At 43.2% G+C, this 17426-nt stretch overlaps 1 protein-coding gene and 1 long non-coding RNA gene across 4 annotated transcripts in view; both read right to left on the minus strand.

Moving 5' to 3' along the window:
• chst8 (carbohydrate (N-acetylgalactosamine 4-0) sulfotransferase 8) overlaps window positions 1-17426 on the minus strand; it is a 226733-nt gene that overhangs the window by 60542 nt on the left and 148765 nt on the right. The gene's annotated exons all lie outside the window — the stretch shown is intronic.
• LOC115579899 (uncharacterized) lies at window positions 134-3238 on the minus strand. The gene is made up of 2 exons (XR_003983763.1): window positions 2661-3238; window positions 134-2539 (listed from the first exon to the last, which is right to left on the minus strand). It is a non-coding gene; the product is annotated as an uncharacterized LOC115579899 (long non-coding RNA).

A 17426-nucleotide genomic window follows, 5' to 3' on the forward strand; every position in this document is an offset into this window, starting at 1 on the left:
TGTGTGTGTGTGTGTGTGTGTGTGTGTGAGTAAGACAGTTTGCTTCACTTTGGCATGAAAAATATATTATCACCCTTAACGTAGCACCTACTTATCTTGCACTACTTACACTTCTACCTCCGCCATCTTGTGCAATTATCCTGTGCAATAACACTATTCTTATTTATTTTTTTTCGTATATATTCATATTCTTACACCGAGTCTGTTTAATTCAAACACTGTATTTATTTATGCATCCAGCCTTCGGTAAGGCAATACATTTACACTCTTATTTAAATGTATATAATGCACATAGCGTATGGTCCATTCTATCTTGTATCTTTCTCTCTTATCTAAATCATTTCTAGTATTTTTTTGAAGTCTTGTACTTATTGTATGTCTGTCTAACTGCTACTGTAACAAGTGAATTTTCCCGATGTGGAATGAATAAAAGTCTAAATGCAGGCATGTATCAATGTGTAGCGCCAGCAGGGGGCGACAACAACAGGAGAAAACTGAGTATAAAGTGGTGGTAAGTTCATGTTTGAGGTTGGTTGAGGTTTGAGTCCTGTGTGAAGCCAACAGACTGTGGTAAGTAACTGAAACAATGATGTTTTCCTCAACCTAACCAGGTAGTTTTGATGATTAGTCCTATTTTTGTGGCTTCGTTTCAGTTCGGTGTGGTTGTTTCTTTGTGTCAGGGTAGAAGATTACTCCCCAGCTCTGACGGCCCTTCAGTTTGTTTTATTTTGGGGTTTTTCCCTTTTTGTTTGGTTGCCGTTCATCTAAGAAATTCATCTTCTTTAAAACTACAACGCAACAGTGATATAGTGGACTGGCAAGTCTATTACACAGTTTGGCGTGACACATGTGTTAGGGTATAAAATTGGATTCTTCCCATAATAAGTTCATGATGGGTGTGAAAGGCAGCCGGCGGTTCTATTAGCTCCTTCCAGCGTTCATTAAATGTGTTCATTTGGTCAAAGCTGCAGACGTTTCCTTTAGTTTTAGCCCATCACGGAGCCATTCAAGGAGCTTTTCAGAAGCAGAGCTTTATATTTCTCACTGGATGTATTGGTAATAGCCGGTGCTTTAGCGCAGCGGTCTGCTCCTAAAAAGTAATCTAAAAGGTTTTCGACTTTCTATGAGTCTGTGAAGTAATATGAGATAACCCTTTGTTGCACTTACCGTTTCAGGAGCGGGAAGACTTTGTTTTTTTTTCTTCTTTTAACCAGCGGCTTGAAAAAAAAAACTATAGAGGGGTGTTAAATATTTTAGCACATATCTCTTTAAAGGGAAGTTTGAAGCAATGACTGCTGATTAACCTTCATTTTCATGAAAAGTACAACCCCAGCACATACCGTGTAGTAACAGCTCCTTGGAATGCAAATGAACTCCAATAAGAGCTCCTCAGTTCACCAGAGCCGCACGGGGTGATGCCCAGATCCAATTCGTAACTTCAGAATTAGTGGTGAAACAACACTCTCCCCTCTCTTTGCCTGGAAGCTGAGGCAGAAAGCTGACATGAACACATCCTTTCAAGTTCCTCATGTAAGCAGGCCGGGGTTGCTGCAACAAAGCATGCAGTTCTGTGAATTTGAATATAAATCCGCCCTACAGGAGAGGCTCAACGCGCCACGCGTCACGCTGAGAGGAGAACTAATATGAGATATGTTGTCTGTGCTTTTTTTTTACAGGCTGTCTCTCCTTAGAGACATTTGAGAGCAAATATAGGCAGGGATGCATTGCACCCATGCACACACTTGCAGAGGAACACACTCCTACGCGTGGAGGTATAAAAGAGTTGGGGCAGGATTTTTGGCAGGCTTTTCCAGACAAGTGGAATGAAAGCTTTCATGATGTCTGGCCGGTGTTTTGATCTTTGAACTGTGTAACCAAAGTAAAAGTGTACAGCAGTTTTACTGTTATTTCATCATGTTCGACAGCGTGTTCACTCTTCATAAAATTGAGCAGGCAATTGGCTGGGTTCTCCCGAGAGACGTCTGCAGCACAATACATGCAGCACCACCTGATTTGTTCAGCACAGATCAACTATGAATTGGCACAGCTGGGCCTGCTGATGTTAGATCCAACTGCTGACAATTAGTTAAGCTACCTAAATCCTCAGTGTTTACTAATGCATGCTGGGATAGGTGGCTCCAGCGCTATGCTGAGCAGAAATAAGTGCAAGAATGCCGACATTTAAAGTCGGGTTTGTGGCTACCAAAGCAGGTATTATAATCCAAAATAGGACCTTTTCCCGACTCTAACCAAGTGACTTTTGTGTCTAAATGTAACCAGAGCGTAAGCACATATAAAATGCAGCATGAAATTGAAAACTGAACCTAAAAAACTGTAAAGTTTCAACATATTCATGGTTTGCAAAAATGTACAAAACCAACATTTATGCTGATGATTGGGTTGTGTATACCGAAGATCCATTTGCTTTCTAAAAAAGGAAGTTACAGATTTGAAAAATAAAGAAAAATCTAATGAAACCATGTTGTATGAATCGTCGCTTGCTGATGTTAGGGCAGTATGCTTGGCAAATTCTGTAGTCCTCCATTTTTTTTCCCACAAACTGGCAACTACTAAGACTGTTGATCGCTGACAAAAGAAAGATACCACATGATACCAAAGCCAAAGTGCACAAAAAAAGTATTTCTCTACATGGCGATGACCATTACAATGTTTTCTGATTCATAATGTTTGATTGTTGCTCTGTGTACTCTTGCATATCATCATAAAAATGTTGAAAATACATAAAAAAAAAGGATCGAAATAAATGGAAGCATCTCAATGGCTTAAAGTTTGTACCTCCTGACTTAACTTCACCACTTATTACTTTTCACTGTCAGCCAACACAGTCACAGATGATGATGCCTTGAGCTAAATGATATAATAGGCAGTTGTCACGCAGAGAGTGTAAGAGACAAACTGACAAAGACATTCAACCATTTTCCTGCAGGAAATGAATTCTTATTTTCCTCCTCTTCAGTAATTTGTTAATGTCTCATCTTCAGGCGAGAATTGGCATATTGCATGTCAGTTTTTTTTCTCAGTGGCGCCTTGGCGCACCATGATTCACTGCTGAGTCATGCAATATGAGCTGTGAGGATTATTCAACTGTTCCTGGATGCGATCTAGCACTAAGATGTGTTATATATATTTTCTCCTCATTAGTAAAACACTGTTGAGGGAGCTGAAAAGAAGAATCTGAAACATCAGGAGGTCAAGTCCAAGAGGTTAGTGTGGGCAGAGAATAAAAAAAAGAGTTGTTTACTTTTTCTTTAGGCTTAGAGAAAAAAAAAAAAAAAAAAATCTCCAATTTACCAGAGGCACTATAATGATCCAGGTGCAGAGCGTGTCTGTCCTTTTCCCAGTGGCTAAATATTGACTGTGCTTTATAGCAGCAGATGGGCAGAACGGTGAATGCAGGCTGTGCTGGAAGGAATGAGCGAGTGTACGAGCGACATCTGGTCCTTCCTGCGCCCAGTGGACCTGGTTGCTACATCAAGCTGCCTCATTAGAACTAGCTGGGGCTTTAGGAGCATTCTGCCACTCAAGCCACTGCTCTAGTGCTCCCCATCAAATCCCTCATTTGCCACTGAGCCAAGACTGGAGGACCATATAATGTCTTGTGTCTGCAAGTTCTGCACATCCCACTGCTTTCTCTGCATTCTGCTGGGTCACCTGTTCGAACTTTGGGTGATTTCATTCCGCCAGGAGAGAATTATGATGTGGTCGCTGTCCAAAAAATGTCCGCATTCAACTCCAGCTCACAGCTGGCTTTCACAGGAAAAGCTTCCTGACTGGTGGGATGTGGCTTATGCAACCTGAGGTTTCACTGACACTAAAAATAAATGCCTGTACACTTAACGATGGAGTGTATTTAAGGATACTCTTCAGTCGGCCCATCTATGAGTTTGCAGTTTTGCCATCCAGTTAACTAAATAATAATGAATCCTGGCATTCTGTGCTATGACTTTGCAGCCATCCATTCCTTATTCTGCAGAAGATGGTCAAATCTGTAACATGGTTGCAAATGTGACCAACTGTCCGATCTTCCCCCCGCCCTCTTTAGCTGGTGATGCCAGGTCGGACAAGCTTGAGCATAAGAAACAGAGCGATGACGGTCCAGTTAAGCCGGCTGCAGCAGTGTTTAAAAGATATATTCTGGGATTCAGGCAGTTTGGCTTTTTGTAGCTTTAAAATGAGACAACATTAGCTGTTTTCAGACAAGGCACCAAGCCGCCAATTTGCCTGTCCTTTTGGCGGCTTGGTCCGCGGTTTTAGACAAAGGGCGGCGAATTGGGGGTCTGTTGTGGTCCGCTGATTTTCCGCCTCGGAGGGTACACTTATTTCCGCCTCGCCTGCTATCTAAAAACGAGGCGGCCTCTGCATAAGGTGGGCGGAGGTGTCGATGACCTGCACTGTTGTGCGACCCACAGCCGGGGAGTTTTAAAACCAGGAAACAGCTGATCAGAGCAGTCAGTCCTTCACTTCATCCGCAGACATTAAGATGAGCAACTGGACAGCCGCTGAGATCCAGTAGATGCTAGCGTCTCCTCGGTCTCTGTAGATGTTTGGTTGTGTTAGCTTGTTGTTGTGTCAGAAAGCTAAGGACGGTCGCTACTTTCAAATTAAAAGCCCCCCGCTAAGAACCCAGTTCTAAACTCCAATGGGGTGCAATGTAAAGCTCTTATTTTGAAGACAAATTCTATGTCATTGTTCACAGCCCAACTTCGAGCTTCATGTCACGTCACATGTTTACGCCTACCTCAGAGAAAAGGAGGAATATTACGCCTCAGTTTTAGAAAGACAGGCCGCCCTTACCTTGGAGCAAATGTGCCACCTTTTCTATCTAAAAAGGGCTATTGACTTTGGGTTTCACACAGTACCGGGACAGGAGTTTGTTTCTTGCTCTTTATACTATGACAGTTTATTCTATAACATGTGCACCAAAAATGATGGCGTTATTTTCCGAGACGACGATAATGCTAATGTGTAACAAAAGCAAAGTTTCTGCCTTTTTTACTCTGCGACTGATGATAAGTTATTATATGTAAATTATTAACAATCACAATTTTTACAAGTGCCTTGGATTTAAAAAAAAAAAATATTACCCCGGTTATTCAAAACACGCAGAACGAGCTGCTTAATTTGGGCGGCATTAATCACGAGTAAGATCCTGGTACGAGTGTTGAGTGGTGAATTACCGCGATCGTAAGGCATGGATCCACTGATTCCCACTCCGAGTAGAGAGTCATCTATTTCTCTGATGGCTGTGAAGAGTGCTCATCTCCGTGCAGCCCGTGGCCCTCTGCTCTGCTGGTAGAGGCGGCTGGGCTGGGCTGCGGTTCAGCAGCTCAACTCGCCTCTCCTCAGGGCCGCAATCATCTGCAGCACCATCTACTTATCACAGAGGGCTGTTTGGATTACCGCGCCACGTTCAATGGCAGGCTGCCATATGATGAATATCGTAATACACAACACAAGCGGCGCTACGCTCCCTTTGTATCTTCACAGAGCGCCGCTTTGCTGATTTCATCCAGGAAACCCCCCTCATGAGGGCTCCTCAACCCCAGCAGGCAACTATTATCCTGGGAAATGTGGGAAAAATCAGAGCAAAAACAAACGAAACAAAAACAAATAAGCCGGACGTATATTGTGCTTTAATATTATGACTCTTCCTCACACACACACATACATAGGTCGTCTGCAGCAAAAGGAACCGCTGGTGAGCGACAATATTCCATGAAATCAATCATCAATATCCAATCAAATTCACTGGCTATGTGTCTTATTTTGGGCTTGCTGAGCAATAAATAAAGCCACAAGCTGCGACGGAGCAGGCAGGTAATTTGAAATGAGCGTCTGACTGGCTGGAGCGATTGGATGGTGCGGCGGTCACAACGCAACATTTCAGTCCACGGCTTCAATCAGGAAACCGAACAGCCGGCACCACCAAAGAGTTTTTCTGTAGGCACTGGAGGGGTTGGACACACTCAGCGCAACACCTGTGCAATATAAATCCACGGGATACAATAAAAACTACCTTTGTGAAGCGTATAGTTTTTCCTGAGCGTGCGTAAGAGGGCCGTCAGCTTTGGTCAATTGAGTTTTAGTTTCTAGAACAACCTAACAGCAGCACTTTGTAACGTTATGCAACACGAACTATCACATCGACACTGACCATACAAATGTATTTATGCAGTTCCTTCATTAGACTGTGTCATGATTTACTCTACATGTATTGATTTTATTGTGTTTATCTCTCACGCGGATAATAAACTGAATAAGTCGACTGCCAGTCAACAGATATCACCGTTCCCAAAACAACATGGACTGTTGCATGGTTCCAGTGATGAGGTGCGTACTTGCGCTACATCATGTAAACTGTACGTCGCTGACTTTTGGTAATTCAGTCTTCTTAAAGTCCTGTGGCTGCTTATTAGAATGACAATACAAGCACAGCTAGGCGATGAAGTGTCTGGGTGTTTCGGTAGTGAATGAAAATCTGACTAAAACTCTCTTTTTTTCCCGAAATGACGAGTAGATTCAATTTTAGTGACATATTTAATGCCACAGTCAGTTTTCTGGGCATAAATGGCAATGAAGTGGCCGTAAACTGCGACTGCCGATGCTTTACATGAGTACAGTGAGTGATTATGTAGATTATCTTATTCGCACTAGAGTTTATGCTTCTGTTCCTCTCACGCAGGCATAATTTGAGGTCACAAAATTGCATTTTTTTTTGCCAGGCGCCTGAATATTTGCTGTATTTTGGGTTCATTGTCAGTGATATTGTTATGAACTCGGAACTTGAATCGTGTAAGGCTATAATATGATGTGGACCCATTGTGTTTTCCAGTTAATAGGAGCAGTTATAGGTCATCAACAGGCTTATTTTTTAGATTGAAAAAACATTTATTTCATTGTGTTCAAACTCCTGAAGATTAATGCCAGGAGCACTTACAGAGCTGTTGGGGAAATAAGAATGTAACCTTTTAAACAGACCCCAAAACCTGCCTGTGCTAAAAAATCGATGGATTTCCTTTGGGCTGGACTCGGGTCGGCCTTTTGGGTGTAACTCTACATTCATTTTCAGGAAAGGTAAGGTTAACCTGGCCGGCTACGTGATCCTCCTCCCTGTGTGGATTTGGACAGCCTGCAAGAGTCAAGAGTCATGGTTGTGTTTCAGAGTCTGAATAATTGATCTAACATGACCGATAACATATTAGGATAGAGACCTCTGATATATTCTGAAAGCCGTGATAATGCAAATCTCATTTTCACAACAGGATTAGTCTGAGAAGCGTTCAGTTGAACCAGTGATGTGGTGAAAATGCTGTCCTGACACAAGTCCTCCAAAAACCTCCCCAAAAGTGTCACATTTTCTGATTGTTTCTAAATGATTTTTATCATCTGAGCACAGAGCTGAGCCGCTGGATGGACAAAATGTGTTTGCATGTGCATTTGCAACCACCCTCACATGGTTTTCTGTAAACCCTGTAGCTCCTCAGGACACGGGCGGTGCTGCAGGAGCCACGTGCATCTCCTCCGCATTCATCTCACCTCTTCTGAGTCCAAATTAGTTTTGCGGGGGTCAGTTTACTGCAGAACTGTCCCGTTGTGTCGTGCCCCTCCTCACTTTGACCTCTTGACAAGGTCATTATTGCAAGAGCCAAATGCGTTTCACTCGCCTTTCAAAATAAAATGACTGAGCACATTAACGAATATTCTCACCAGTCCGCCTCCATCTCAACCCCCCTCTCCATCCTGCGCCGACCTGACGAGTCCCCGTTTTCTCCTCCAAGCCACAACAAGAAACAGTAAACTTAATTGCACTCTGGCTTGTAATGGTGCAAATTTAGACATTTAAACTCCCTCTTCTGGTGCACTCTGGATGAGAGCTCCACAGCTAGCATGAATAATGCAGATGGAATGAATCTGAAGCAGTGTCGGTGAAAGCAGTAACACATCTGGGAAAAAGTGCTTTTACGCATGACGGCGTAAATGCTCATCAGCTCAAAGCAAAAAAACAGCAGCATTGTAGTCACGTATTATAACCTCAGCCATTGCAGTGACGCATTAACTCTCCTTTTTAATCCAATCAGCCGTGTTTTTTTTTTTTTTTACAGTGTTGCAGACCGCGGAGTATAACACAGCGGATTTCTCACACCGGTATAGCGCTTTTCATTTTCGCATTTCCATATAAGATGCTGAGGACTGCCCCGACTCCCACAATGGTACTTAGATTGTGTGCTGTGTTAAGTGTGGAGTTCAACGAGCTTGAAATCAGCAAAGTCCAACAAGCTCTCGAAAATGAAAGAGCACTTACCAGACAATATACGGCGAAACACAACTGTATGTTTCTCCCGCTGACCAAAACAATCACACAGCCGTGCAGCGAGAAACTTACCGACTCTGAATCTGCTCTGCTGTCAGTGCTACTCCGAGACTTTTGTCCCGATGCGACAGTAATCACACATGCCGACACAATTTAAGGATCATTGTCGCCCAATCGGGAGAGGGAAAGAGGTGCTGCTACGTTAAATTCAAAGCGTTTTAAAGGTTCTGAAGAAAATGACAAGTTGTGTGTGTTTGTGGGTTAACGCCTCACCTTCGCTGCTTCAAAGAAAAAAAGTTCTTTTCAAAGACCGTCACACAAACTGATTTAGCAAAGTCGACGTAGCCTTTAGCTACAGGCTGGCTTCAAAGTCTTTTTTTTTTTTACCTCCGCCAAGGAGGTTATGTCTTCACCTGTGTCCTGTTTGGTTGTTTGTTGGTTTGTCAGCAGAATTACACAGAAAACTGCTGAATGGATTTCCAGGAAAGTCCTACAGAGGATGAGTCGGGGAACTGAATAGACCCCATTAAGAAGCACTGCTGAGCATGAGGTACCTTTTGTTTTCTAGACTCTGTTAGCTTTTGCTGTGGATCTGGATAAAGGGGAGGATCCAGGAGTTTTTTGTTCTCCCTTTTCTTAATTTTCCGTTAATTTCTCAGGGAATAATGTACGGATCGTGATGACAAAGATCAGGCATATTTAGGTGGCTGGTATCTATGAACGAGTACAGTATTTGCAGACGGAGGTGGTTTCAAACGCAGAGTGACGGGGAGCTCTGAAGTTTGTCATCGGATTAGTCTTAACTAAATTAAAAAGGAACGGTGGGCTTTTGCAGAGGTATGCGCTCGCTCAGATTCCATACAATTTATTGAAATATAAACTTCAATAATTGTTAGATATGCTTATTTATGTGTTCAGCGCATATAAACAGTTTTGAAGTAGATGATGTTTGACATGCAGACGAGCCGAGCGTGTCGTGGGTGCAAACAGCTCGCTGCAAAATACCAAATCTACTGCGATAAACAACAAGGCAGCGACATGTGACCACAAAAAAAAAAAAAAAAAACCCTCACCGAACAAATAACAACAACAAAAAAAACCATCACATGCTTGTCAACATAGTGACATGGCCAGTGGCGATCCATTTAATTCAACACTGTCCCACGAGCTGCGGGCGGCCGTCTACGAGCTGAGCCGCCGCCTCAATCTTCTGGGGTGCTAAGACGCGTCTGGGCACTATATTAACAGAGAGAGGGCCCCTGCCTGATGGAATATTGATAAAATGTTTTTTGTTTGCTGCACATTGCTCGGAGAGTTGATGGCTCACTGCACTAAATCATAAAGCCCACTTGGGCGTACTGTGGAGTCAATAACCAGTTCTTTTTCTATTCTGGGAATGCACTCAGTATCTGGGAGGTCGTCCACTGAAGCAGTGGAAAGACTAACAGAGCACTTCTTCTCTGTGGTGCACCGTGTGCTGTGTTGTCCAGGCTTTCTTTCTGTCGTCTTGCCTAACCTGACTGTGAATTTCCTAAAACAGGAGGATGCTTTGTTTGATTATTAGTATTTAGTCCTGCAGCGTCTTCTTCATGCGACACTTCCATCCCCGTATCACGCACGTCAGAATGTACTCCTGACACGTCTCTGCACTTACATACCAGCAGGACAACCTCTGTGAATAAAACAAAGCTGCACTTGCTAAGTAAAGTGAATCTGGCTCTGACAGTCGCTATACACTCGTGGCTTGAAAGAACAGTGACGCATATCAGGGAAAAAGAGTGGATATTTTACCCCTTAACTCAGTGATTTGACAGTTATTATAAATGCTGGTGGTTCTCGGTGAGAGCTAGTGACATGTATCTTCTGTGTGAATGAAATGTTTTTCTCTGCATAGTGACAGGTGGGTAGAGCATGCTGGAGCTCTGGCAGGCTTTGCAGCAGCAGCAGCAGCGGCGGTGGCGGCGGCGGCGTTGAGACTCCGAGCAGGAGACGGCCTGCCAGGGGAGGTGACGCTGCCAAGAACGGTTGTATCATTACAAAGCCTCTCTTTCCACCATAAATTATACACTATCTCTTGAAGTCTTAACTCTGGTGTTTTTCCAGACGTTTTAGATGTCACCTGGGTGAATTGCCACGCTATTTCAGCGCTCATAAATCCATTTAGAGCGGGGTATTTTCGCGCAATGTTGTAATTTTGTTGAGATGAAACCCTGCGGAATACTTGAATCGTAAATGGTGGTGTATGCTCGGGTGATTCTTTCTTTTTATAGGCGGCCGTTAAACAGACGAAACGCCGAAGACAATTCATGAGGCAGGAAGAAAAACACGACTGGATATGTTGTGATGGCGCGGACATGTTGTGAATGATTGTGTTTAAAACCTGGCACGCGGATTCAAAACGATCAAAACCTCTGAAGGAGGTGTGACGCTTGTGTATACTAATCTATAAAGATGGACGACACATCCACACTTCCTTGTACGGTGGAGCTAAATGATCCCAAATACAAGCGATGCCGGAAACATCAGAGTCTGTGACGTAGTGAGCAGGGCTCAGCTGTAAATCATGACGTTTCAACACCTTTTCACACCATCAAATAACTAATTAAAACCAAACTTATCAGAACACCTGTGAGTGCACTTAAGGGGCCCAGTCCCTTCCCCCTCAGGAGAGAGATAGAAGGGGTTGTGGTTGAAATCTTCCACTGTGCATATCGAAAATGTTTTTCCCCGTTTCAGTCTTCATCTGTGGCAATCCTGGTATTATCACCACCACCGTTTGCCGTTTATCTGATAAAAGATACGAAAGCATGGAAGATCACAATTCCTTACGCTATCAGTCAAGTCATCAAATAGAGACAGAACACTGCTTCATCACCTAGCAGCCTTTGTGCAGGAGTCGTGTGCCACCAAAGGGGGGAAATACTACATTGAAATATCCAAAGATGCAGGACTGTCATGCACAAATCAGCAATGACAATGTAATGATAGCAAGATAGCTAGCAAGTAGGTCACAGAGACATCAGCCATCTAATAGTGATTGTTTGATGCTTATTATGTAATTATGACACAGAGAAGGAAACTATTTTCCTTCAAAGCTACAGTAAAAAGGCATACATTAGATACAAATTAGGATTATTAGCAGGATCCCATTGTTTATAATCATTTTAGAATAAAAACAGATGATACCGTAATACATCCTCACACATTACTACACATCAAATACATCACAACGCCGGTCTTGAGCGAAACAAATGACTCATTTTCTCCATTCCTTTGTTTTTAAAGCAGAAAACAGAAATAACATCTAATTTAAAGCAACATTTATAGGTTAAACTTTGTGCTAACATTAAAAACCCGGGTTTAAAATGTGCATAATTACTGCTATTTATCTAAATGTGCATCTGTGCACAACATACAGGGTTCGTACACATTTTTCAAGGTCAAATTCAAGCACTTTTAAGGGTAATTTTTAAGATTTTCCAGCACCTTACTGCTGGGGTAAAATACGTATCTAAAGGAAAATATATACTTTTTTTCCACACTTTTTATCACAATTATGTACATTGTATTATGCTGTAAACATCTCAAATTATATTCTATAATAGCAACAACTTCAGAAATTAATTATCCAGTCTGATCCCAATTTTGTAAAAGACAGAGTTATAATGTCAAGCACTTTCAAGCACTTAAACTAAAATCCAAGCACTTCTCAGACCTTGAAAACACAACATTGAAATTCAAGCACTTTCAAGGATTTCAAGCACCCGTACGAACCCTGAACATAACATGCATTGTCTCTTATCTTTATTTGCATGTTTGGTACTGAAGTAACCCAAAACTAACAAACTAATCAAGCGATGTTACTCAAATACTGTAAAAACTAGGATTAGATTACAGATGACTTATTTTCCCGAGAGTTTAGTAATTATATAGGAACACATTTTGAAGTACCCTGATGACAACCACAGACAGCATCAGTGTAACAAAGCCAACCTATCGTGCGTCCTGATCGCCACACTGGATGTTGAGACGGTCCCTGGAGGAGGAGGGAGGGAGACGAGGACTGGAGGGCTGTGATGTGTTTATTTTTGGAGCACAACGAGCCTAATTGGTAAATTGGTCTAATGATTGATTCACTATCGAGCTTGGTGTTGCCTGTCTTGACTCTGCGGTGAGGGATGTCTGGAAATAGCAGGGATGACAACAAAGAGAAAGTGGAGCCAATGCTTTCCCCTGAGTGCATGATCCTCCTATTAACAGCGCCGAGTCTCCCCGAGAGTTCAGCCCACTGTAAGCAATTAGACGCATCAAGGTTACGGCTCAGTCTGGCTGCCACGGCGCTGAATTAAAGCTGCTCGCGAAGACGGGTTTGTATTTCAACCACCCACTGAATCAGATCTTCATTTCTTTTCATTTGATGTTTATTTCATTACCTCTGATTTTGATCCATTAGCTCATCCAATAACGGATCCAAGGACGTTTTATTTTTTCTTTTAAAAAAAGGTGGTGCGTAATGATGGGATGTAACAGCTTCAATCTACAGTCAGAAAAAGTGTACAGCCCCGGGGCCTGATGATCCTAACCTGTGTAGCGGAAAGTGCAAATGAATCCGATCCATCAAAGCGTATCATAACAGCGCCCTGCTCAGACTTCCCATGTCCGTGTAATTAAGCATGTCCCTCCATCCTCTGGAAGTTTCCTCTGCAGCTGCAGTCGGGTTAAATGCCCAAATTTAATAACAGTTTTTGTCTGCTGGTCACAGCAATCTCATTTTATTTATTTTTTTTCCCCCCCACACAAGTGTTGTTTCAACAAATGGGGTTATTCCTCTCCATGGCAGAGAGCAGCCCATTACAAGATTTGATAGGCACAAATAAATCACGACTTTATGCATAACAGTATTCCACCTCATGCAGAGGACTTAGCTCAGGGGCCTATCTGCTTCCTGGCTTCGGGTTTGAAATTCAATTACCCGCTGCCCTGGGTAGCTGCTTGCTGGAAGCAAATCATGGATCTGAGGTAAGGTTTAATGGATTTGAAATATAATTTAGCTCTGGCTTGGCTCCTTAGAGACAGGTCACCATTACCTATAACCACATTAGAGGTAATCAAAGATTCTCCTGAATTTGTTACCTCGGCTTCCTGCGAGCACCTTCAGCGTTCTATTTTTTCCATCCCCCCCCCCAATCTCTGATGCATTTAAAGGGCACGTTATGTTCAGACATAAATCACTGATTCAATGTGGATTTATTGTGAAAAGGCATCTAACCGGAGCAGCGTCTTTCCTTTGCGGCCATTTACGATGGATGATCTATCGCCGCGACCGTATCAATAGACTGTATTTATTACAGCGATCTGCTCACAGTTTCATCCGGCTCCGTCGCAGAATCTCTCCACAACCACAGGACCTACGAGTTTTTTGGGTCGGGCTGATGTGACAAAGCAAACGCACTCTTGCTTAAGGTTTTTTTTTCGGTCGCTCCTTTTGCTCTAATTGCACATTGTTGCTAACGCTTGGCCTTTTCTTCCCAGGGAACGGTTTCCCCCTCCCCAACAGGCAGAGCCTTTCCTTTCCTCAGACACCTGTTATTAATTCTCTCCTGTTTAATCAGAGACCTGGGAGGTAGCAGTCGCTCCTCGGGCTGTGAGGATGACAAATGAATTGCCAGGTTAGAAAAATGGACTCAAATTCATCCTCTCCAAGAAATTTGTGTTCACATCCATGCATTGTTCTTCCTCAAGGATAATGGATGGCATGGGGGGGGGGATTTTGAAGGTGCAGCACAGAATTCCAATAAATAGTTAATGTTGCAAAAAAAAAAAAGTCCACCCATTACAGCTCTGTGGCACTTTGGTGGTCTGGAAATAGCTCGCTGCAGCTAACAGGCTGCAGTTGGTTTGGTGGGAAACAATGGAAAGATTGACTGCAAAGATAAACCGTCACTGTCGCGAGAAATGCAGCCGAGGAGAAACGATAATGAAATAATAAATCGGGAGAATCTGTGGGCAAAATCAGTGGCCTTTTTATGCTATTTAAACCTTCCTTTGCATATAAATAGGGCCGATTCTAATAAGTTTTTAAATCCTTCAGCTGCGCTGTCTTTCCTCCATCAGCCGAGGCACCTGGAAATGTCACCGTCGCCGTCGTCCATACAAATATAATCCCTGCGCTGATCCATTGAGAAGAAGACCTCGCATTCCAGACGTACTGTTCTGCAACATTTCCATGACGGACTGCTAAAGGTTTCCGCATTTAATTAATCTGGACTCACCTCAGGAAACACACAAACTGATTCTTTTACTGCTCCACGACGAGAAAAAGTGTCCCAACATGAGGTTGTGTTGCGTCCTGCCATCTCTCCTAAACCATTTATATTGTCTTGCATCTTAATTATTCATGAACGTGAATGTAATGAATATGCATTAAGACGGGGACATGTGGCTCACCAGAAACTGCCTTAAAAGAAAATTGTTCCAGTGGAATTGCGGGGGGGGGGAAAAAAAAAGTTTTCTTCGAGTGCAAAAGTATTTGCTCAGCGTTGCGTCATCAAACAGGAGCGCTGGCCCACTAAAGCCTCGAATGGTTGCTCTTTAAAGTGCCTGAGAAGGCGAGGCATGTTTTTCTCTTGTCAACCGGCATTCGATGCAGGCGAGAGAGGAGGTGACCTTGCTCCGCCATGCGCTTGTGACGGGCCAACTCAAGTCTTTAGAACTATTCCCTGCTGCCGGCTGAAGCTTTGGACGAGCTTTGTGAAGTGCCGTTAGCTACAGCTGTGGTTTGAAAAAAAAAAAGAAGGTTTGTTTGCTTTTGCCGTCTTTGTGAAATGGAACTTTATGTTGCCACAAATAATCAACCCACGTCAGCTTATTTACACGACGAGACGTTCACAAAACCAGACAGTTAATCTGAAGCAGCTGTACGTCTGGTAGAGTTGTCATGTTTAACACTCAAATGCACGCAGACAAACAGGCCGGCTGGTTGAAACGATGAAAAGGTAGCTTTTTAATGATGTTGGCTCCAATCCACTGTCCAAAATCCCCCAAATCCTCAAAACTGAAAGTCTGAAAAGCAACAAAACTAACAAAAACAGGCAGGAGCAAATCCACAAAAGCAAATCAAAAGCAGGAACACCAAGAACATGGAGAACACGAGGGGAAACAACCCAAACCGCGTAGAAAGAACACGTGTCTGTAGCGCTGAACCTTCAGCGAATGCAACAAATCTCCAGCAAAGAATGAGCGACACGTGTTCATCTGCGGATCGTCTGTGCAGCGTTGTAGAAACCGGATGATATATAATGGGATTACAGCGGCTGTCAAAAGATTATGACATTGTTTTTTCATCACGACAACTGATGTTTTCTCATATCTGAGAGTTCAAAACCAGATATTCTCGGGTTTGTTAAATCCAGACTGCTCTGACGAAGCGAACGATGTGCCACATCTGCTGACAGAAAAAAAAACACACTGATGATTTTCTGCTGGTGATTTTTTTATTTTGGGTTCAAAAAGGAGGGGGAGACGTCTGGCGTTTAGGAATTTAACAGTTATTGATATGGACAGAGAGCCCAGCATCCGCAGCTTGTGCTTATTGTTGACTTTTGTGTCTTATTACCAACTGCCTGATGGCTCCACACCGCATGCAGTCATGAATAAGGCAATGACCATTTAAATGGATGAAAACAAGGACAGTGTGTTCTGAATCCCACACGGATCACGCTGTCTTAGCATCAAAACAGCCGTCGTCTGGGGGATTGCACTGTTCTGGGTACTTTTTTTTTTTTTATCCGCCGGCTCACTTATTGATAAAAAAAGGGTCTGACGGAGTTGAGCCGGACTTCAGCGGCTCCAGTCGTCATTCAGAGTCCTTGTACGAGTCCTCGCATTAATCGTTCAAAGACAGACTGCTGTCCGGAGATAAAGCGCATAATACGATGTATCAGCGAATATAAAACCTTAAGAGGATTTGTTTTTTTTTAAAAAAGTGATTGATATTAGCAGCGTGCAGACAAATGAGGCGTTGTGTTTCTGAGGGTATGTGTTTCAAAAAAAAAAAATGACAAAACTGACAGGTCTGTCTGCTGCTGCGGCACTTCCGGGCACGGTCGACCTGAGGAATTGGATTTCTCTCCTCGGAAGTTATCAGCCTTTGATGTGACACAGTGACCGCATACGAGGCGGTCGTCAGGTGTGAGAACGAACAGAAACCCCTCAGATGCTGCAAATCCTAAAAGGTCTTATTTCTCAGTGGGACTTCTTCGTGCTCCGCTCACAGCGTGAATCAAAGCCCACAACGCCTCAATCCAGAAAACTGACACCTCTGTCAGTATAACTGAAGCTGATGAGAAGAAGAAGAAGAAGAAAAAAACAAAACAGCTAATTAATTGTTTTTTTTTTTCTTTTCTTTTTAATAAGCTCAAGTGTTGAGTCACTTTTAAGCATCTGGCTGAAAACGAGATAACAGTCCCTAATAGAAAGGAGCTTGACTTTTTCTTTTTAATGAGACTAAAGGTCCGGAAACCTCATTTAACGAGCTATATCCAAGAACACAAATATTTGATGGAAGGAAGGGGAAAAAAAAATAAAAGCGCTAGGGAGGATAAGCGTGGGATTCTCAGTGACTTCAAAGCCAACGGAGCCATCCATATTGTGAGGAAGCAGCCCACGGTCAGGTGGTAATCAGGCTGCTCTGCGCCGCCTCTCCCAGGGTTTGTGGATAATCACAATGGGCCAGTGGGCTGGTTGGAGATGGCCGGTGTGGTTGTCTATCCTCGAGCTATTTGATCATTGTAGGAGGACAGCGCCGAGGCAGAGCAGGAGAAATAATCAATGCTACAAGGCCATAAACAAATAATAATGAGGACGGGGAAACGTCTGAATTTCTGAGATTTGCAGGAGGGTCTGCCAACGGGGCCGGATAAATAATGGAAATCACATCACTGTCATCTCTGCCGTTGAAATCGCGACTTTTTTTTTTTGGGCGTCGGGAAGCATGAAATAATACGTTTCGCAAGTCACTCAGTCGGCGATCACATGGATTTGACGTGTGCCGTGGCTGATGCGTCTGTCGGTGAATCCTCCGCTGCATTTGGCA

Source organism: Sparus aurata, chromosome 4 (genome assembly GCF_900880675.1).
Source record: "Sparus aurata chromosome 4, fSpaAur1.1, whole genome shotgun sequence".
Taxonomy (NCBI): domain Eukaryota; kingdom Metazoa; phylum Chordata; class Actinopteri; order Spariformes; family Sparidae; genus Sparus; species Sparus aurata.